The sequence below is a fragment of the Lithobates pipiens genome, unplaced genomic scaffold (assembly GCF_037356315.1).
Source record: "Lithobates pipiens isolate NorthernLeopardFrog02 unplaced genomic scaffold, aLitPip1_a1.2 Scaffold_13, whole genome shotgun sequence".
Classification (NCBI taxonomy): domain Eukaryota; kingdom Metazoa; phylum Chordata; class Amphibia; order Anura; family Ranidae; genus Lithobates; species Lithobates pipiens.
In genome coordinates, this window is record NW_027507718.1 from 276509439 (window position 1) to 276533341 (window position 23903).

The window sequence follows — 23903 nt, forward strand, 5'->3', positions numbered from 1 at the left end:
GGCCAATATGTATTCTTCTACATATTTTTGGTAAGAAAATAGCAATAAACCAACATTAATTGGTTTGACCAAAAGTTATAGCGTCTACAAAATAGGAGATAGATTTATGGCATTTTTTATTATTTATTCATTTTTTTACTAATAATGGCAGCAATCTGTGATTTTTTTTTAGCCGGACATTGCAGTGCACTTTTTTGGGACCAGTGACATTTATATAGGGTTCAGCTAAAAATAGCCGCTGAATACTGTCTAAATGTCACTGGCAGGGAAGGGGTTAATTCTAGGGGTCCATCAAGGGGTTAAGTGTTCCCTAGGGAGGTGTTTATGTGTTTAGAACTGTGGGGGGAGTGTACTGACTGGAGGAGGAGAGAGATCTCTGTTCCTGATCACTAGAAACAGAAGAGCTCTTTGTACTCCCCTGTCAGAATGGAGATCTGTTGGTTTACATATACACAGATCCTCGTTTTGACTCTCTCATGGCCCCGTTCTGGCCATCGGTCATGCACATCGGCTTCAGCTTTGCACCACCCCCTATCATTTATAAAGAGGCCAACGTAAACTGGTCAGCAATCGGTTAATGAATCTATGAATAGAATTTTGACTAGGGAGCCTAAAATTGTAACTACCCAGGGCCCTGCTACTTGGCTTTTATACAAGGCAAAGCCTAAGCCTGGTTCAAGGACTGGCAGAATTTTGATCCATGTATGGGCAACCTGGTTGTGCACACGTTGATCTAGCTTGTCAGGTTTTCCCTGAACAATTAGTGTCACTCACTGGCTATAATTTGGATAACTCATTATTGTGTTCTGCTGACAGAGAAGCCTCCCTGCTCTCCACGCCGACAGAACACAATAGTGCACCCATCAACACTGAAACAGGACATACATTATGCAATTTATTTTCCTTCAACCACAGGTGGAGGAAAAAAATAATTGGTACTGTATATTCCCCATCAACACTGAATGTGTTGATGGAGGAATTCCTCCCACGGCACTATTGTGTTCTGGGGAGCCTTCCCTGCCAGCAGAACATAATGATTAGTATTGCTGGTATATAGCCAGTGGGCTATAACTTGGGCTGAGTTTTGGGCAAAACCGGACAAGCTTGATGTAGAACCAGGGTGCCCAAACATGGAATGAAATTTGCCCAGTCCCTGCTGAACTGGCCACATTTTGAACCTTGTATGATCGATTTGACTGTGTTGATGGAGAAACAGGAGCAAATTTTCTTTTCTTCTGTGGAAGGAAAGAAAATTGCATAATAGATAGCCTGCTTTGCAAATCTCTATTAAAGCGGTTCTGCACAGACACATTTTTTTTTTTTTTTTTGCCTGATTGTTTAAAAAAGATGTGCTTTAATTATCCTTACTTGTCCTGACTTCGTCTGCTTTACATGTCCGTATTTCCGTAAAATCATTATTTTTATAAATCTATTTTGGCCGATGTCATCTTGCGTGTGGGCATTTGAAGCCCACAAACAATCACTTCCTCCTTCCCTTGCTTCGGAGGAACCAGCATTCCTTGCTGGTTCCTGCGCATGCTCAGTGGCTACAGCTACGAGCGGCGTTTTCGGCTAGGCGCAATGACTCCTGGGATGAACTATATGAGATCCCAGGAGACAGTGCGGAGATCAGCAGAAATGATGCTGATCCCCGCAGAAACCCCGCCCATAGCCGCAGGGAGACAATAAGAAACACAGCAGAGAACGAAACGAAGGAGGTAAAAAAAATTAAAAACAAGGGGCATTGAGCACTAGTTAGAGCTTCGTAAAAAGAAAGGCAGGAAGATAAAAAAATGTGTGCAGAACCGCTTTAATGTCATGAGAAATTCAAATGACTTTTTTTTAGCAAAGACTTACTAAATAAGTTGCCTATATTAAGGAAAACTCACCTAGAACTGTATAATTAGATTTCCGGAAGGAAGCAGGAATCGTACTGTCACCATATATAAATTATTTTTTTTTCGAGATTGAAAGTAAACTTTCCAAGAAGATATGAGTAGCACTAATTAGAAGAATTACAAAGAAATCTGGGGAATACATGTCATTTGCAGTCTTCATATAAACCTGAAATAAAAGAAAAATCCTCTTGTTTGTCACTGATGAGGCACACAGGGAATAAACTAGAACTGTGCTAGACATAATAACAGTTGTGAGAAATAAAATGAACCATAAATGACTGAATAGCATCAAACATCACAGGTAAGCACGCAGGGCCTCATTTTTCAAAGTGTCTTTTAGAACAACTGTCTAACTGCCAGCAGTTACAATTCTTATTCTCCCTTTCATTTTTGATTCTGTAATTGAAAAAAAAAACTACATCTGGAATCAACTTGGTTTCTAGGAAGAATAGAAGGTCTACTTTCAGACACTGTAATAAATGAAGTCTACTTATGTGCCCCATATAAAAAGTACAAAGTTGATTTGTCTTTTATAAGTGGACACAGTGACAAGTATCTGAAGGTCACAGCTTTATATACAACGTAATACTGTTTGACCACTTCAGCCCCGGAAGATTTTACCCCCTTCCTGACCAGAACACTTTTTGCAGTTCGGCACTGTGTCGCTTTAACTGACAATTGCGCAGTCATGTGATGTTGCACCCAAAAAAATTCATGTCCTTTTTTTCCCACAAATAGAGCTTTCTTTTGGTGGTATTTGATCACCTCTGTGGTTTTTTATTTTTTTGCGCTATAAACAAAAAAAGAGCGCCAATTTTGAAAAAAAAAAAAGCAATATTTTTTACTTTTTGCTATAATAAATATCCCCCAAAAATATATAAGAAAATATTTTTTTCCTCAGTTTAGGCCGATATGTATTCTTTTACATATGTTTCATAAAAAAAATTGCAATAAGCATATATTGATTGGTTTGCACAAAAGTTATAGCGTCTACAAAATAGGAGATAGTTTTATGCCATTTTTATTAGTAATGACGGCGATCTGTGATTTTTATCATGACTGCGACATTATGGCTGACACATCGGCCACTTTTGACACTATTTTGGGACCATTGTCATTTATACAGCAATCAGTGCTATTAAAATGCACTGATTACTGTGTAAATGACACTGACAGGGAAGGGGTTAAACACTAGGAGGCAAAAAAGGGGTTAGGTGTGTTTTAGGGAGTGATTCTAACTGTGGGGGGATGGGCTTCCACTGACATGACAGCGATCACTGCTCACGATGACAGGGAGCAGTGATCTCTGCCATGTCACTAAGCAGAACTGGGAAATGCCTTGTTTACATCTCCCCATTCTGGGGCTCCATGACACAATCGGTCTGTGGGTCCTGCGGGCACGGCCACACTGTATGCGAATGTGCACGTGCCAATTAAAGGGGATGTACAGGTACGTTCCTTTGCCCACCACTGCCATTGTGCCGACGTATATTGGTGTGCAGCGGTCGGCAAGTGGTTAAAATATAAAGTGCAGGAAATAGTGCAATCTTATATACTACCCAACTATAGGCAGCAATATTATGTCCACTGCAATCCACCATTCAAATAACAGGGGCACACCAAAACATGTTCAACTCCAGACAATATTTATTGCAATGGCAAAACACTGCTCACTCCCTTCAAAAGCAATGCCCATAACATGTTTCACCCACCCCATCTGCTTTTTTTTTTAAGATGCTATTTTCAGCTTTCATTTGGGGCAGTGACATGAACATGACTTTTAAGTTGGTGAATTTATCATACTATGTTTGAATAACTGATTAATATTATCATTTATCAAGTAGCAGTGGCAGCTGGTGCTCAAAATGTTTGGGGGGTGCAAACAGACTGAAAAATTCTGAAAAAAACAAAAACATCAATTGCAGTCCCACTGTGCCCATCAAACGCAGTCCCTGTGCCAATCAAATGAAGCCACTGTGCCCATCAAATGCTGCCACTGTGCCTATCAAAAACAGCCACCATGCCCATCAAACACAGCCACTGTGCCCATAAATTGCAGCCACTGTGCCCATCAAATGCTGCCACTGTGCCCCATCAAATGCTGCCACTGTGCCCCATCAAACACTGGCACTGTGCCCATCAAATGCTGCCACTGTGCCCCATCAAACACTTACACTGTGCCCATCAAATGCTGCCACTGTGCCCCATCAAATGTTGCCACTGTGCCCATCAAATGCTGTCACTTTGCCATTCAAATAGTCCCACATCAAATGCTGACACTGTGCCAATGAAATAGTGCCCCTGTGACCCCCGCCTGCTGGCTGTCTGCCCGACACTTACCCTGTCTCGGTGGCGGGTCAGGCATGTGGGTGATGGCGGCGAGCGGGGCAGCGCATAAAACAATGGCTCCGGTGTTCTTCATCCGTCTTCTCCCCGCCTCCCGATAGGTGACCCATCGTAGCACCTGTCCTTTCAGCCAATCAGGTGATGGGTAACAGACTCGGGCACCTGATTGGCTGAGAGGTGGTACAGTGTTAGGAAAATGAATATTCTTTCGCTTTTCTAACACACCTGGGTGAACTGCGAGCGCATAGTAAAAATAAAATATTTTTTTTTAAAACAAAACTGTATATTTCTTGCTACTACCATAACCTTCCACCAAAGAACAACTCAAATTTAATTCTCCTACTCCTGATGATCTTAGCATTACCACAGATGTGTAACCCTAACCTTGACCTTTGATCCTGACATTGACCTTTGACTCTGGCCTTGACCCAAACACTGACCCTGGCACTAGCCGAGATCAAATATTGAACCCTGATCTCTGTGCTGGGAGCATGCTGTGCGGCACACTCCCAGCACAAAGACAGATACGCAAATATGCAGCTCCATGGAAAAAAGCATAGTTCAGTGAGGTGCATATTTGTGTTAGGTCTGCGTGTAGGGGTTAAGGAAGGTGATAAAACATGGCTCAAGACTTGTCTTTACTGCCTCCCCAACTGCAAGTGCAAATAAGGACTGTTTCCATCCGTTAAAGACACATGGGGGGTTATTTACGAAAGGCAAATTCATTTTGCACTAAAAGTGCGAAGTGCACTTGAAATTGCACTAATAGTGCACTATGGATCTGAGGAAGACATGCAAGGAAAATTAAAAGCAGCATTTTAGCTTGCACATGATTGGATAAGAAAATCAGCAGAGCTTCCCCTTATTTCAGATCTACCCCTCAGATTTACAGTGACTGCACTTCCAAGTGCACTTGCAGTGCAATTTCAAGTGCACTTTGCACTTATAGTTTACACTTGTAGTGCAAAATGAATTTGCCTTTTTATAAATAACCCCCATGGTGTACTGTTAAAAACCTGTAACAGACATCTGCAGAAACAATTTATTCCAGCCAGAATCAAACATCAGTATCCCTGGAATGGACTCTTGGCTTGAACATGACTAATTATCTGTATCCTGCGAGAATTGCTGCAGTTTCAATTTATAGATCTGAGAAGATAAGAAATTACGAAAAAGGATTTAATTCTTTAGCTAAGATTAAATTAGGAAGTCAATTTCGTCTTCATGCAATCTTACTTCCCACATCTATCTACTGAAAAATTCAAAAATTTTAAAGAAATAGAGTTTTAGAAACACAACAATCAGTCTCATTCAATACATGCAAGAATGGAAGTACAGTAACCCATCAAAGCCAACAAGAATTCTTACTTTGAGTTTACTTTTATAGTTTTTGCTGCCCATGCTGTTTTATTAAATAAACCTAACTCAAGCACCAACATAAGTAAAGTGTAACAAAACACTTATACTGTACAGTCAGACTGTGGACCTAGTATAAATGGCCATATATGCTTCTGAAGTTTGTTGATTTGAATTGAGAGTACATGAGAGGTCTAACTAGGCTTGTGCAATTTGTTTCGTAACTAATGGAAATTCGGCCGAATTTTGCATCTTTCGGACATTCGGATGCATCCGAATAAAAAAATAACAAATTACAACGAATACGAAAGAAATATAACTAATGAATTCGAATGAATTCGACATGATTCAAAATGATTTCAACCGCATTCGAAATTATTTCAACATGATTCGACATTATTTCAACTGCATTCGAAATGATTTCAACATGATTCGACATTATTTCAACCGCATTCGAAAATATTTTGTGACCCGACTTTAGGGCCATGTATCTCGGGGTCACTTGGTGCTAGAAACTCCAAATTTGGATATGGTGTAGTGCTAGTACTATTGTGTTTGTATACCAAATTTGGGGTTTCTAGCTATAAGTGACCCCTACTATCGGGTACCCTCTACTGGTAGGATACACTGATAAGTGGCTGACGCTAATTGTCTGCAGTCACTGATTGATGGAAATGTGTGGCCAGTTGTGAAGCCTAGTACAAAGAGGCCAAATGTCGGGAGACAAATTGCAGCGGGTCTGACAGAAAGGGCATGCCTGAAAAAGATGTGCTCCCAATCATCGCACTCAGCCAATGACTGAGAGCGCTGACTGGAGTGTTTTGGTAGGGGGGGGGGTCCCCCCAGTCAGAGTACAATAGATCAGTAGGGGGACGTCAGGTGGTTAGTACAGTAGCTTTTCCTGAGCTGTTAGTTATATTTCATTCAACCATGCTGAGTAGAATGAAAAAAAAAAACTACTAGTGTGTACCAGGCTTAAGTAAGCAGCAGGCCCATGTTTATGAGCTTTGGGTTAGTGTTGATATCATAATTTTGTTATCAATTTGAAATGCTTCTGAGATCATTCAAAATTCAATGATGATAAGACCAGATTTATTTGATGTAATGAATAGTTAAACATACCACTCAGCATTGCGTTATCCATTTAAAATTAGTTATGGAAATACTCTATTTTATATGCAATGAATGCTTTGGATATCAGGGGTTGGAGGAGTTGCCCCCCTCTTGAGACACAGTTAATTCCCATTGGGGTATCCAAGAGTGATAGGTGGCCCTAACTTCCCAGTGACCAGCATCCAACACCTGTCTGAAAGTCCACTAGTGATTGTTATGTCATTATTTGCATATTCTATTATTCTTTTATCTCTTCTCGAGTGTAAAATTCCCTTCTATGCATTGTTGTATGGTAATTGTTGGAACTGCATTTGTATTATTGACAATCTTGAATAAAAATGATTGAACAGACAATTGAATGATAGGTACATTTTACCTGCAGTTGACCTCCTTCTGATCTGCATTTAACTTGCTTCAAGTGAGTTTTGCATTCCAATAGACTTGTATTAACACGCAAAACTCATTTGAACTTTGTAAAATCCTCTCAGCAAAGGTTCTTCAAATTTGCTATTCTCACCAGACTGACTTGGCTGACTGGTGCTTTCCCACTCTTACCTACAGGGTGCCATTCTTGGCCCAGTCTGTGACTCTGATGATGACCACTTTCTGTGACTGTGACTCTGATGATGACCACTAAGCCAGACCTGGATTAGCTATTCTAAACAGGAAATGCAGTGAAAACTAAAGTCTATTGTGGAGGACCTGGGTAAGCATTGGACACTCATGGCTAGACACATATTGGCTGAAATGGAAGATCCACTCATACTGCATCATGTCCGATTTTGCAAGATGATTTTCTGACAGCTCAAAACAGACTAATGAAGCTTACAACAGAATTATACTCTAAGCAACCTGTCTATATTTAGCATTACAAGAATAATGATCATTCTCATGAATGTGTAGAACATCAAATTATATAATTAGGTTAAAGAGTGCTTCTATTATATACTGGCTACTTTTTATTCAAATTTAATTCTAAAATTCCCATTAGACCCTTTGTTGTATAAAGCTAAATTAGGTAGCATAAGGATATGGAAAAAATATAATTCTAATTAAAAAAGCAGAAGGTAGCTGTAAAATCAACAAAAATGCTGTATATTTTTGTCATGTTTAACTATACCAAAAAATAAATGTAAGGCTGCTTTCACACTGGGGCGGGAGCAGCGTCGGCGGTAAAGCGCCGCTATTTTTAGCGGCGCTTTACCGTCGTTTTAGCGGCGGTGTGCGGGCGCTAGCGGGGTGGTTTTAACCCCCGCTAGTGGCCGAAAAGGGGTTGAACCCGCCCGAAAAGCGCCGCAGCAGCGGCGCTTTGCCGGCGGTATTGCCGCGGTGTCCCATTGATTTCAATGAGTAGTAGCGGTATAGGAGTGGTGAATACACCGCTCCTTCACCGCTGCAAAGATGCGGCTAGCAGGACTTTTTTCACCGTCCTGCCAGCGCATCGCTCCAGTGTGAAAGCCCTCCGGCTTTCACACTGGAGTTAAAGGGGCCGGTTTTTTTCAGGCGTTACACAGGCGCTATTTTTAGCGCTGTAACGCCTGAATACCGCCCCAGTGTGAAAGCAGCCTTAATCATATTTTCACAAAGATTTCATAGTTACTAGCCAGGAGCAAGCATTCATGTTTCAGTTCAGTCCAATATTAGGGAAGAGAAAACAGGATTAGAATAACAGGTCCACACTGTACATATTTAAAATGAATTACCATAGGATTCCATATTTTTGCACTGTCAGGTTCTTTTACCAATAATATTTCCTATTCACAATATGGCTTAGGGAATATAAGGTAGTTACAGTAGACTTTGGACACATTAAAAAATAAGTATAGCTGGCCTTCTCCTATAGATCACAGAAGTGCAATTCGTTCTGCACTCCTGTAGTCCATTTTCAGCCCCTCCACAGCTCAGCGCCAGTGAGCATGGGGGGGGGGGGGGGGGCAGAGCAGAGAGCTGGCAACTGACAGCCCCCAGCTCCCTGCTCACAGAATGCTGAGAACTGAGTGACCAGTGGTCTTTGATTGGTCAGTTCTTAGTTCTTAGTGTAGAGCTGGCAGGGGACAGATGCAGCCTTGGATTGAGAATAGGTGAGTATAACTTTTTTTTTTTTAAAGTCTGTACTTTTTTAACTGGGTAAAAAGTCTATGAAAGTGTTTGTCAACCCAAAAAAATAAAATAATAATTCAGATCCTGCTCCCTTAAAGCATATTAAACAGCACAGTGCTTGTGCTGTGCAATCTGCCCACTCTAAACTATAAAAAAACCTCCATGATCCCTCCGCTTCCTGTGTCCCCCTCTCTGCGATGCTGAGCCCTGACCATAATGGTCAGAGTATGTCCCTCCATCATCCGCAGCTGTCCTCTCTGCTCTCCCCCTCACCCCCTCCTCCCTGCCTGTCAGCTCTGTGTTCTGTGTCTCTGTCTCGTCCCCCCCATCCCCGGCGCTATTAGTAAAAATAAAAAACTTACAATGGTCACTGTCAGTCCCTCTATTATAGGCAGGCATACCACACCGTGTACGTTTTTTTCTAAAAACAAGGATTGTGAATACATCTTCAGACCGTTCACGTGACTTGTGGATGCTTTACAACTCAGAGACAGGGTTTCTGTGGTAGCCTCCCTGGCTAAAGGAGAGCTAGGCCCCTCCTGCAGAAGCCATGTATCAGAGATGTAAAGTGGCTGCAAGTCATGTGACCGGCCTGAAGATCACCCTAAAAAGGTATTTACAATCCTTGTTTTTAGAAAAGACTTACACAGTGTGGTATGCCTGCCTATAATAGAGGGACTGGCAGTAAGTTATCATGTTGAGTTAATAAACACTTTAAAAATATTTACTAGTTTGCCTTGAGAGGAATAGCAACAAGTAAGACCTTCTGCGTTACCATGATTCATTTTGGAATACCAGGTAGTCTTTTTTGAACTTCCTCCTCTTCAAATATTTGCCCTATTAAATTCATGGGATTTAAACAAATAAACCGCATGTCATAATTTATTTAAAAATGTTAGCTAAATGTCTTTTAAAAGCCAACTCTGTGTTCATCCCTCCACCCCCTCCCTCCTATCTCCCTCCCCCACAGAGAGCCGCCACATGTATTTTTTTACATATTTTTTAGATGTCTTCAGATCTGTCTTATGTCTTCTTCCTCTGTCATTTTTCCTGCCTAGAATGGTCCTCTACTGATCTATATAGTGCCAGGTGTTATCTCAAGGGTGATCACCTTCCCTGGGAAAAAGGCAGTCCAAGCAGCAGGTTTTATTAAAATCTGACTTGTAGCCAGTTTTATTTTAAAAGGTTGCATAGAAATAAAACAAACAAAACAGAAAACAAATCTTTGCCATCCAGGCACTAACTAAATATATGTAGGTTACTAACTCACAGGTGTTGGGCTTCTCCTAGTCACCCATAAAATAAAGATAATGTAAACCTCGTCGCTCACAAAAGCAAACCTTATACAAACAGCTCTCTCAGGTTTGTGGCTTTCTGAGTCCCAGGCCAAGAGAAATTCTTATCTCCAGTCCTGCCTTATTTATACCACCTGTTGGTGGACACAAATGGACCTTAAAATCTGGTCTGGAACCAACCCTGCTGAGGTGGCTGGTAGAACCTGGACCAGATTCCATCTTAGTTTCCTGCAAATGAACGCATGCAAGGTGAAATATAACGTCCGTCAATCACCTCGCCTTTCATAGCGTCACATATCCCTCCTCTCTGCTCAAGCCCTTGCGGCCGTGCAACTGTTCCAACCAGACAATAGACACGGAAAGGGCATCTGTGTTATTCTGGAGTTTCCCAGCTCTATGCTCCACTGTGAACATAAATACTTGAATGGCAAGGAACTACCTTGTCACCGGACACCTTGTCATCACACATCCATTTAAGAGGGACATGATCAGTGACTAGTTTGAATGGTCTCCCCAGCAGGTAATATTTCGGGGCATCTAAGGCCCATTTGATCGCTAAACATTTCTTCTCAACAAAAATGGATAGTTTTTCTCATGTCTGTTAAGCTTTCTGCTCAGGTAGACCACTGGTTGCTCCTCACCATCTCTGACTTGGGACAGCACAGCACCCAGTGCCACATCAGAGGCATCTTTCTGTACCATAAACTCCTTTGTGAACTTTGTGAACCTGAGAGAGCTGTTTATTAACCCATATTAACCCTAATTAACTACTTATTCTCCTTCTCTCTTCAACTATTTTCTTCATGCTGATTTAATTTTTGCTTGCTTCTATTGTATTAACTATTCATATTTAAAGTGGTTGTAAACCCTTACAACCAACTTTGACCTACAGGTACGCCTAGATTAAGGCGTACCTGTAGGTCCAAGAAATATCTCCTAAATCTATACGGTTTAGGAGATATTTACCCGAACACAGCCACCGATGTCTACGGCGCATGCACCGTAGACAGCGGCGCGCAGGCGCACTGGGCAGGCCGCAGATCGCGGCGATATGCCGCGAGTGTCGGCTTCCGTGCGCATGCACGGGAGTGACATCATCGCGGCTCTGGCGAATCACAGCGCCGGAGCCGTGAGACCCGGAAGTCGCTCCGGGATCTATGGCAGCGGCGAAGAGGAAGATGGAGGACCGCTTCGGGGGCTTCGTTCTCAGGTAAGCTATGTATACTAGCTCATTATGCCTTTGCCTTACAGGGTGTGCTTTTTTTTTTTTTTTTAAATGTTGCCTTTACTTCCTCTTTAAGCTTTTTTGTTTTGTTTTTGTTATGTTTGTTAATATTTTTACATGTTTAACATTTAATTACACACGTCCTAAAAAAAAACCGCACAAAACTGGAAAAAAAAAATACTTTGTTTCATTTGTGAATAACTTTGGAATGCTTTATACCAGAAACATGCTTCCAATGTAATTTTAAACAAGACAAATTACAAAATAAAATGTGCACTTTATATGTGCAGTAACATTATTTATTTAAAATAACACTCAAGAAATAAATGTATTTTGTTTAGTTTTATTGTGTTTTATTGTCTAAGGATTGCTAAAAAAATTATTGTTGCCAGGCAATATCATGAAAAGAAAGTGTCCTTAAAAAAACAATATAAATATTACCTTGTTAACTTAAGTAATGAGAAAGTTATTGCCGAATAAACAGGTCCATAGCAGAAATGTAAAAATTGCACTGCGGTCTATAAGGAGTAAAAAGGTGTGAGTGTCAAAGTGGTTAAAGACAAAAATAAATATATTATTTCTTGCCAAATTGCATGGAAAATACAATGCTATACACCTTTGCTGTTGATATCATTTTGTTAGACTAGAATTAGCAATATACATATTTCTTCTCAGTATTCAAGATATAGAAATATAAATGTCAAATATAGAAACAATTGAATCACAAATCTGAGCTGAAGAAAAAATATATAATTTAAATAACATGAATTCCAAAAAAATCATGGCTTTTCCTGTGGGATCCTGGCATCCTACAGTTTATTCATATGTAACCACAGAAACATTCAGAAACATGATTTAGGTATTCTTCATAATGATGTATTATTTATCTCCTAGCAGAAATGCAACTTTATTAAACCTTCACTGGTAGAGATAAAATGTCATACCCATGCCAAACTTGTTTATTAATCACTTTACATATTTGCATTGAATAAGTTCCAAATAGATTTCTGCAATGTAAGATTTTTTCTGCAGCCACACCATGGGAGGGGTCAATTCACAAAAAATAAACCATGCACTATTTTTATTGCTGTGTATTAAAAATATGAACAACAATTTGAAACGTATTATGCAAAACCATTACAATGTCCCTTTAAGTCCACTAAAGCCTGTGGTACAACACTTTTTCATTTACAGTACCCTTAAAATTCTGTACAATCTTGATGCACCCCATTCTTTAAATAAAAATAAATAAATAGCTGTACATTTCGCATCTGCGTCCACACACGTAGGACACCCACGATTAGAGGTGATTTATTTATGCAACACACATTGCACACTGGTTCTAACTAGTATTACAGTTTTTAACTAGGGAAAGAGAGATGGGATTATAGCGGTACCAAGAGATACAAGAGTACAAGTAATATATATAAAAAAATATCAATATACTTTATTACATATAAAAGAGGGACATAGACATCAAAATTTCAACATACAATAATATAGATGGGTACAATACATATACATTTAAATTTGTAGGCATGGGGGAAGAACAAGCCTAGATCATGTGATGGCCAGTAGTACAGGTAATCAAATCCTACATGTTTCGCCAAGGCATTGGCTTCCTCAGGGAAATGATATAGCCCTGTGCCAAAAATGAGGGTTCTAAAAAAGGCAAAAAACAAACATAAGATCCACAATTCAACATTGTCATCTGCGGCTAGCTGCGGCTAGCTATTCCCGGAAGTGGGTGCAGATAACTGGATTATACAGGTATCTGCCCCCCCCCCCCCAAAGGTGCCACCGGAGGGGGGAAGGAATCCGATGAGAGGAAGTTCCACTTTAGAACTCCGCTTTAAATACATTTTCGAATGCACTACATGGTCATGAACCTTCCATTACTGGTCAATCCAAAGATGTGCCGCAGATACATACCTCCAAACTCCAAATGAGCCCAACAGGGAGGGGCAAAGCTCACAACATACTCCTTATTTACCAATGACATCATTGATTGTTAGGCTGCCAAGGGGTTTTAGAGGCCTGACTTATGGCACATCATAGAACAGGGCCAAGAATAGACTTCAGAATAGGTTTCAACCTTGCCATAGTCTCCTAACCCCATGCCATCTCCAGCTACATCCTTGACAAGACAGGCATCTCTTCCCCAGTTGCTGAAGCGTGAGAAAAATTATTTACCCACTACCCAGTCACCACCATGCCCAAAGTCTCAATGCCAGCTTGGCATAATTGATAGCTCCACTTCCACAACAGTAAGCCAGCTGCCATTTTTTCAAGCAGAGGACCATCCTTGTCCTCCACCAGCATGTTGAGTGCAATGTCTCCTTGTCACTGGAGCACACAGTGAGCATCAGGGTCCTTATGACCACAGACATGCTACAGCAAGCATGAGCAGCGATGTTACATCTCCTTCATGCTGCTTTCTGCAAATTTGCTGGCAGTCAGTATGGGGAGTTGGAGTGCCACCCTGTGTCAAGCAACTTGTTGATGTTCACAGCTCAGCCCTTGTTGCCCCCTCCTCTTGATTGGCATCATGTGATGAATCATCAGAACCACCTTTCCTGCCCAAGTGATAAAATAAATTACACAATGGCCCAGGCATGCTGGTATACATGAGGGATTCTATCAGCTCTTTAGGGGCAGGTGAATAGGGGGCTAACCCCACACCATCTCATGCCAGGAAGGGTCATGTGTGAAGACAACGCCATCCTGCTATCCAGGCCTACAGCAGAGAAAGTTCACATACACAAGCCTTGCCTGGCATACGTTCTCATCCTGGTGGTGCAGTACTTTCTACTTGTTATCAGAGGGGGCGGGGTCACCCGTTTACATAAAAGGAACAAGAAGAACTGAGGAACAGCCAATGTTCGAGTCAACATGAATTTGACTCGAACATAAAGCTCATCCCTGGCATAGATATATGATCTGCATTATTTGCACAGTGATATATTTGCACAGTGAGTTTAATCCGGATATACCTCAATATTTATATGGTTTAGCACAATCAACAGCACTGATCATCCTCTATATTTATTTGTCATAAGTACATTGTATACACTTTAGATCTAGCAGCAGTTTTTTGATATATCATTGCTTTTTTATTAGACTTACTTTGATAGCGTGAGGGACCACTCATTGTTTAATGTGTAAAAGAAAGCACACCTCACCACATGGAAATCCAATCTGCTTACCCGACAGCTGAAAAAAATAGGCATGTAATAGACAGACCAAGACCACAGCTCCGTTCTTCAGCTTTAAGTAGTGGGTATGTAGAATGCAAGCCAGGATTATGACTAGACATTCTCATACAGCAAAACTTCTTTGCGCTCTCATTCACCCAGGTGGCCAGCGATACCCAATGAAAAGATAATGCAGCCAATAGTGAAGCCCATAAAGTAATAGAAACATTTTATTTGTAGGTTAATGCAGGAACAAATACATCATGATGTTCAAATGGCCGTGGCTCTCAGCGTACCAACAGGATTTAGTCAGAAGCATGTCTATAAGACACTAGCATGCTCTTTTATCTAAATAACAAATGACATCCATCCTGGAAGAATGAATCCTAGGGGTTACGCGTCAACCGGAAGTGAGGTCAGTAGAGCGCAGCATGCACTGTGTTTCACTCCACTGCAGAGCACGCCCTTTAAACTAAATAACAAATGATGCCCATCCCGGAAGAACAAACCCTGGGGGTGATGCGTTAGCTGGAAATGACATCAGTGGAGCAGAAAACACACCGTGCTTGTGCTCCACCGCCGAGCAGTCCCACATGGATGACATCACTCCAGAGTAGCACAGACTGGACGTGACAAGTGACCGGACGGTGCTGAGTGAGCACTGAGCTTCATACATATTAGACAATATAAAAACCCTGAATATAATACAAACATAGATTAAACATAAAATGAGCTTCATTGTGTCCTTAAAGGTAGATAATATAACATTACAGGAGGCTATCTAGGGGAAACTAATAAATCAATATTTAAAATAATGTTTAAACGAATGCTAGTAAGAAGGCCATCTTGTGGCAGACCAGAAAAACTGCTATAAATAGAATGGAACAAATCAAACGCTCAGAACGTATTCATCATACACTTTTTGACACCATGCACATCTTTAAAAAAATTGATATCCTGGGAAATATCTCTACTTTAATATTGTATTTTCGTATAACCACACTTGAGGGGAGAGATGGAACGTGTCCACGGTGAGTTGCATGATGATGGCTGAAAACTGTTCCAACGTGTATGAAATGTAAAATTAATGTGGTCAGTAGAAAGTATAGGGTATGACTTTCGAAGGGCATAGAGCCTGTAGTGGTGGGGTCAATGTGAGAGTGAAGAAGTAGAAAAAAGTGTAGTGAAGACCACCAGAGAGCTTCAAACCAAAACAAACAAAAGGGGATAGGGTACACCATCCTGAAATCATGATAGATCAGTCCTGTCCAGAGATTCAGGATTTGTGAAGGCCATAGAGCCTGTAGTGGTGGGGTCAATGAGGGGTCTGGTGATTTTGTTCGGCTGGTTTTGTTCCCGGTTGGCATCGCATTCTGCACTTTCTTCTGAAGAAGTGGAACTTCATCTACGAAACGCATCAAACTTTTAAATGCAGTTTATTTATTCCATCATGCATTTACATTGCACTCTTTTCTTTGATTTTATGTATCATCTGCAATAATGGAATGTTCACATTTGTCTATTATATGCCCATCAGCTGGTCATATCTTCTATGTACCATGTCCCATGTGTTTTTATATGAATAAACGTCCTGATTATTGTGCAATTTATTTATTTTTGTCTAACACACGTCTCACTCAAAGCCCCCCCCCCCCCTTTTTCTCAATGAATAATAGGGATGGAGGTGTATGCTCGTTTGACCATATACCTCATTTAAAGTCTCAAAAATCCCCCCCCCCTTTTATATCTAGGGAATTGGTAAGCTTCAATTAAATGTTTGTTTATAGGGGCTAATACCTCTTTAAATCTAGTTACGTTTTAATTCATTTTGTGCTTCAGAGCCCATTAACTGTGTTGATGCACTGCATTGGCATCAATTAACACCCCACCAGACCTCCACAATGCACTGCATTGCAATGCAAATCAATAATATCTGTTGTGGTGCTCTGCGATACCAAAAAGGCTGTAGGTATGATTTTAGGTCTATTGTGGTGCATTAGATATCCAATTCATATGAATAGGCTGAATTAATACAAAGACATTAAACACACTGAAACATAACCAAATGGTTTAAATGATCCCTCACAACCAGCGAGAAAGGCAAAGGCCTGCGAGAACTGCATCAATTCCATTTAGACAATATCCATAACTAACATGCACAAAAATACACTTCTTTTTACCATTTACATGTCCTATATTTTTAGAAAATCAAACTGAATTAGGAATGAAAAATATTTCTAATTTTTTCAGAATATTCAAAAGTAATGCATCTGCAAAAATAAGCAAATGAAGACATTTACAAATAATGTATCTAAAAAGCCAGAAAACCTTCACGTCTTTCTTTCCTGTTTAGCAGGCATACTTATAAGGCTCTGCAGTTTCCAGCAATATGAATGTGCTGAATGATTTATTTTCCATCTCTAGAAGAAAGATTGGCTGAATGTTACGGAGCAATGCCAGGCTACATGTAAAATCAATCAGGGCAATGATAGGTATATCACAAAAACATCAAAGCTATGCTATGATTGGAACATTCACTCAGCTTTACTTAATCTGAGCTCTATTTAACCCTTTGCAATCAGGCTCAGTAGACTATTTGCTATGCTTCTGTTTATAATCACAGATGCTTGTCACATGATAATGTGCTATGCAGCCTCCATCACATGATCCATTGGGGTTGATTTACTAAAGACAAATAAAATAGACTGTGTACTTTTCAAAGTGCAGTTGTCCCAGAGCTTAGTAAATGAGGTAAGGCTTCACTTTACAAAGAGTACCCAGTCACATGAAAGGAAAATTAAAAAAAACAAAACAGAATTTTTGCCTGCACATGATTGGATGATGGAAGTCATCAGAGCTTCTGCTCATTTAATATGTTCTGGAGCAACTGCACTTTGCAGAGTGCAACTGTACTTTGCAAAGTGCACAGTCTATTTGCCTTTAGCAAATCAACCCCATTGTGTTTGTGCATGACACTGTAATAGGCTCAGGAGTAGTGCATTTAATACACAATAGAACACAATGGCCTGCTCATACATAGGGTTATTCAAAATATAAGCATTGTGGCTTCTGTGGCAATTTAGCAAAACTAATAGATAAAATTGGACATTGCGATTATGATTTTTTTGTTGACATAAAGCGGAAATTACCTAGTCATAGCTGCACAGCTGTATTTTGCTCTAAAGCACCTTTCACATGATCTGCCCGATCGGATCGGCCTGTCGAGTTTTCAGGGTGATCCGAGCAGGCCACCCATTGACTTCAATGCACAACACGGGTTAAACATGGCTTTAATACAGTGTAATTCAGGAGCATAAATTGAATAATATTTACTCAGTGGAGTTGCAGTTACTCAATAAAGTCATAATCAAAATTTTATTTTACATTAGCATTTAAAAGGTCTGTAAAATAGGAAATGTCTATCATAATAATATTAATAACATCCTTTAATTTGCAATATACAAGTAACGGCGCTCTTTGTGAGAAAAGGTAAAGCCTTATTAATATTGTATCTGTGTCAAAAAGCAGGAATGTTATTCAAATGTTATTTCATTAAACAAACAGTATATCTTTGATTGTGTTCTTTAATATCAACTTATTAAATTGGCAGAAACAAGTAGAATATAACTTTTAGGACATAAAATATATTTCCTATCCATTTTTTCTGCAGCCTAATGATCTAGAAAGTCTAAGATGTCTACCCTGGAGGCTACTTCATTTTGCAAAATAAAACCACAATAATATTTACACATCTGGTCTTAAAGTCCAAAACTCTCCAGCCCATGTTTTACACATACACTGTATTGCCAAAAGAATTGGGATGCCTGACTGTACATGCACGTGAACTTTAACCTCCCTGGCGGTATGATTATTTCTGATTTTACGTGCTGAAAGCGGTACAATTATTTTGCATGGAAATTTGGCGTTTTATATTGTAGGCATGCATTTCTTAGGAATAACTCTCTTAAATCTATTCAAGCAAGAGTCTAGTAGACATCCTGGGTATGATAAAGTTTATAATATAATAAATAATGATAATAAATAATAATAAAAATTATTCAATAATGTAATCAAATCCAAAAACACTGAAATTTTCTCATTTGCAGAATTGTCGCTGTCATTAGATTTAGTGTTTGATGACAAATTTCCCCACAAATCGCTATCGCTCAATTCTTCAAGTGATTATAATTTATTATCGCTGTTTCCTAGTTAGTCTAAAATCCCTTTGACATAAAGGGACACTTTTTGGTTGCTATGGACAATCTCCAAATTCCAGGCAGAAAAAAACTGTATTTATAATATAAAACTACATGCAGGTCACTGGACAGACCACTAGGGATAAAGGGGGTGTGTATTTTTTTTATACAGTACTGTAATCTGTAAGATTACAGTACTGTATGTGTTTTGTGTATTTTTACTTTTTTTAATTTGGCGCCGATCTCCGCTCCCGTGCGTTGTAACGTTGCAGGGAATGGAGCTCCGCGGCACTTGGGCACTGTGTGAATCGAGCAGAGGACAGTTCGCACACACAGCGTGGAGGACATCGCTGGATCCAGGGGACAAGGTAAGTAACCTCTGCCTGTATCCTCCCTGTATCCAGCGATGCGATCCCAAGTCTGGCTCGGGGGTTACCGCTCGTGGTACTGAAATTGCAGCCCAAGCCAGACTCGGGATTACCGCTAGGGAGGTTAATAACATCCCAGACTTTGTCCATAAGGTTCAATATTGAGTTGGACCACCCTTTGCAGCTATAACTGCTTCATCTCTTCTGGGAAGGCTGTCCACAAGGTTTAGGAGTATGCCTATGGGAATGTTTGAAAATTCTTCCAGAAGCGCAATCTTCGAGAAGCACAGTCTCCACTCAAATTCATCCCAAGGGTGTTCTTGGGTTGAGGTCAGGACTCTTTGCAGGCCAGTCAAGTTCCTCCACCTCAAAATCGCTCATCCACACCATATTGCCAAAAGTATTCAGCCACCTCGGCCAAATAATTTGGTGGAGGGGGGATTATGGTGCGGGGTTGTTTTTCAGAGGTTGGGCTCGGCCCCTTGGTTCCAGTGAAGGGAACTGTTAAGTCGGCAGCATACCAAGACCTTTTGGATAATTTCATGCTCCCAACTTTGAGGAAACAGTTTGGGATGGCCCCTTCCTGTTCCAACATAACTGCATACCAGTGCACAAAGCAAGGTCCATAAAGACATGGATGCGTGAGTTTGAGGTGGGAGAACTTTACTGGCCTCCACAAAGTCCTGACCTCAACCCAATAGAACACCTTTGGGAGGAATTAGGGCTGAGACGGCGAGCCAGGCCTCACAAATGCGCTTCTGGAAGAATGGTCAAATATTACCATAGACACACTCCTAAACCTTATGGACAGCCTTCCCAGAAGAGTTGAAACTGTTATAGCTGCAAAGGGTGGACTAACTCAATATTAAACCCTACGGACTAAGACTAGGATGCCATTAAAGCTCATGTGCGTGTAAAGGCAGGTGTCCCAATACTTTTGGCAATATAGTGTATGTATAAAGCAATGTATGTAGCATAATAATTCATTGATTGAAACAACTTAATCAAGGAAACAATAACATCTAAATTACATACAATATATGATAATATATTACATTTTAAGTATGTGCTCATCCATCAACATTCAATTTGTTGAAGTTTGTTATAAAATGTTAATTGAATCCCAGCATTTGGCCAAATTGCTTTAAAGTCAATGACTGCTTACAGATATTATATTATTCTTGAAACTATCAACGGTTTCTCTTGTGAAGCATAAACTGTTTTTCTTTTACCACAGAAGTTAACAGTGAGCTTTGTTCTATAGTCACGGACAAAGAAATTAAAGTATACATCATTCTTCTCTTACAATGGAGAAGTGGTCCATTATGGCAAACTATATTATTGGTCTAAATGTTCCCATTTCTTTATAGACAATGTGGTTATTCCAACTGAATTAGCCACGTTATAGCACAATCATAACGCGCACATATTGTAGACCATTGTGAATAAAGAGTCTTCCAGTACTTACCAGATTGTAAATCACAGATACACCACTTCCTTAAATAAGGTAAAAAATGTATTTCTGTTTGATGTCATGGGGGAAGAAATAATACAATTGGCTGCTAGTAACTGTGAACTCCTGGGCAGGCTTATACCAGGAAATATATTAACTGTGGAATGTCAGTCTAAAACAAAACCTACTCAGCAGTAACAATGTACATGTATCCAGAGATATTGAGGTTTACCGTATATACTCGAGTATAGGCCGACCCGAGTATAAGCCGAGGCCCCCAATTTACCCCCAAAAAACTGGGAAACCTATTGACTCGTGTATAAGCCGAGGGTGAGATATGCCTGTCCATCCCTGTGTGTGTGTCCATCCATCCATCCATCCCTGTGTGTGTGTGTGTCCATCCATCCCTGTGTGTGTGTGTGTCCATCCATCCATCCATCCATCCCTGTGTGTGTGTCCATCCATCCATCCATCCCTGTGTGTGTGTGTGTCCATCCATCCATCCATCCCTGTGTGTGTGTCCATCCATCCATCCATCCCTGTGTGTGTCCATCCGTGTGTGTGTGTGTGTGTGTGTGTGTGTGTGTGTGTGTGTGTGTGTGTGTGTGTGTGTGTGTGTGTGTGTGTGTGTGTGTGTGGCCTTGTGTGTCCAGCCTACCTGTGTCCCGAGCCTCCGTCCGGTCCCGAGCCTCCGTCCGGTCCCGTCCCGTCCCGAGCCTCCGTCCGGTCCCGTCCCGAGCCTCCGTCCGGTCCCGTCCCGTCCCGAGCCTCCGTCCGGTCCCGTCCCGAGCCTCCGTCCGGTCCCGTCCCGTCCCGAGACTCCGTCCGGTCCCGTCCCGTCCCGAGCCGAGCCTCCGTCCGGTCCCGTCCCAGGATCACCGCTCTTCGTCGGCGCCCATTCCCCTGTTCAAATGCCGCGCCTCCCTGTCTGTGATAGGCGGAACACAATTTCCCAGCAGCCTGTGTTCTGCCTATCACGGACATCGTCTCATCCTCGTCCGTAGTACGAGGATGAGACGATGTCCGTGATAGGCGGAACACAGGCTGCTGGGAAATTCAGTGTTCCGCCTATCACAGGCGAAGGCGGAGCCGGAGGCGCGGCTTTTGAATTATAGAATGGCCGCTGTCTGTCTGCTCGACACGCTGATCGAGCAGGCAGACAGCGATGACTCGAGTATAAGCCGAGGGGGGCACTTTCAGCCTCAAAAAAGAGGCTGAAAATCTCGGCTTATACTCGAGTATATACGGTATTTACTAAAGGAAAATACACTTTGCACTACTAGTATACTGCAAGTGCACTTGGACATGCACTTGCTGTAGCTCTGAGAGGGACATGCAAGAAAAATAAAAAACAGCATTTTTGCTTGTACATCATTGGATGATATAAATCAGCAGAGCTTCCCCTCATTTCGATCTTCCCCTCAGATCTACAGCTACTGCACTTCCAAGTGCACTTGTAGTACAAAATGGATTTGCCTTTAGTAAATCAACCCCATTGTCTGTATTACTGTAAAAGCTTATATTTGCCTATACACTTCCAAGAAAACTAAATATATACCTGTCATCAAAATGCAAATGTGTTATGTAAATATACCTGCAATAATGCATTATTGTATATTTATGTGGGATGTTGTAATTTATCATAACTCTGAGAAGTGGAAAAAAATGTTTGTTTCAAACTTACCTATTACCATTATATTTTTTCCTTTGAATGCATTTTAACATATTTTTATTTTTGAAATGTTATGTATTTTTTTCCTCTTTCTCTAATAGAGTTCAAGCATCACTTGCCTAAACTTGGCCAGTGCTCTTTTTGGGTGGTGTTGCATTACCTGTACTTAGTTACAGGTGCATAGGGGTCCCTGAAATCTTTGTCTCTGCCTTTCCCACCATGACTTTTTCCTGGTTGGAGGGTGTTTCTGTATAAAACCGATAGTGTAAATAGGTGTTGGTTCTGCAAAATCAATTTCATTCTGCAGAAGCTAAAAGCAAGCAAACTCACTGTTCACAGGAAAACAGATAGTGATCATGTGGCCAAAATTATGAAATTCGGTAGTGGATTTTGCTTTTTTATGCTGAGTGTGTTAAAGTGTTACTAAACCCAGGGCCCTGCATTCACTATATCTGTCTCCCACAGTACACATAACATGGAAATGCAATTATTTTAGTAAATATAATCTGTAGGGATCAGCTGAACACCCCCCGGTTTGGTTCGCATTCAGAACATGCGGGCAGGCAAAAAATGTATTCAAACGCGCAAACACTTTTAAAGTCTATGGGACACGAACATGAATAATCAAAAGTGCTAATTTTAAAGGCTTATATGCAGGGTATTGTCATAAAAAGTATTTGGGGACCTTGGTCCTGCCCCAGTGAACATGTATCAATGCAAAAAAAAGTTTTAAAAACTAAATTTTTTCAGGAGCAGTGATTTTAATAATGCTTAAATTGAAACAATAAAAGTATAATAATCCTTTAAATTTCATGCCTGGGGGGTGCCTATAGTATGCCTGTAAAGTGGCGCATGTTTCCCATGTTTAGAAAAGTCTGAGAGCAAAATTAAATTTCTAAAGGAAAAAAAGTAATTTAAAACTACTTGTGGCTATAATGAATTGTCGGTCCCGGCAATATACATAAAAGTCACTGAAAAAACCCTTCAGGTCTAGTATGGATATTAAGGGGAACCCCATGCCAATTATTTATTTTTTTAAATGGCGTGGGGTCCCCTCAAAAATCCATACAAGACCCTTATCTGAGCATGCAATCTGGCAGGCTTCAGGAAGAGGGGGGATGAGAGAGCGCCCCCTCCCTCCTGAACCATACCAGGCCACATGCCCTCAACATGGGGAGGGTGCTTGGGGGTAGCCCCCTCAAAACACCTTGTCCCCATGTTGATGGGGAGAAGGACCTCCCCCCACAACCCTTGACTGGTGGTTGTGGGGGTCTGTGGGCGGGGGGCTTATCGGAACCTGGAAGCCCCCTTTAACCAGGGGTCCCCCAGATCCCGCCCTGTGTGAATTGGTAATGGGGTACAAATGTACCCCTACCATTTCACAAAAAAGTAAAAAAAAAGTCAAATGCACAGGGACTTCCCTATGGCTTTCCCTGTGGTGTCAGAGGGGGCTGGGTCAACCTTTTACATAAACAGGTGACCCCGTCACCCTCTGAAACCAGGGGAAAGCCATAGGGAAGTCCCCGTGCATCAGAGGGGGGCGGGGTCACTGGGTGGTCACATGCATCTTCCACCAAAAACAAACCCTCTAGCAAACTGAGCATGTGCAGAGTACCTCCAAGGCTCTGTACTATCAGCAGCTGGCTTGGGGACAGTAAAAGAAGGAGAGGATCAGATAAGACAGGAT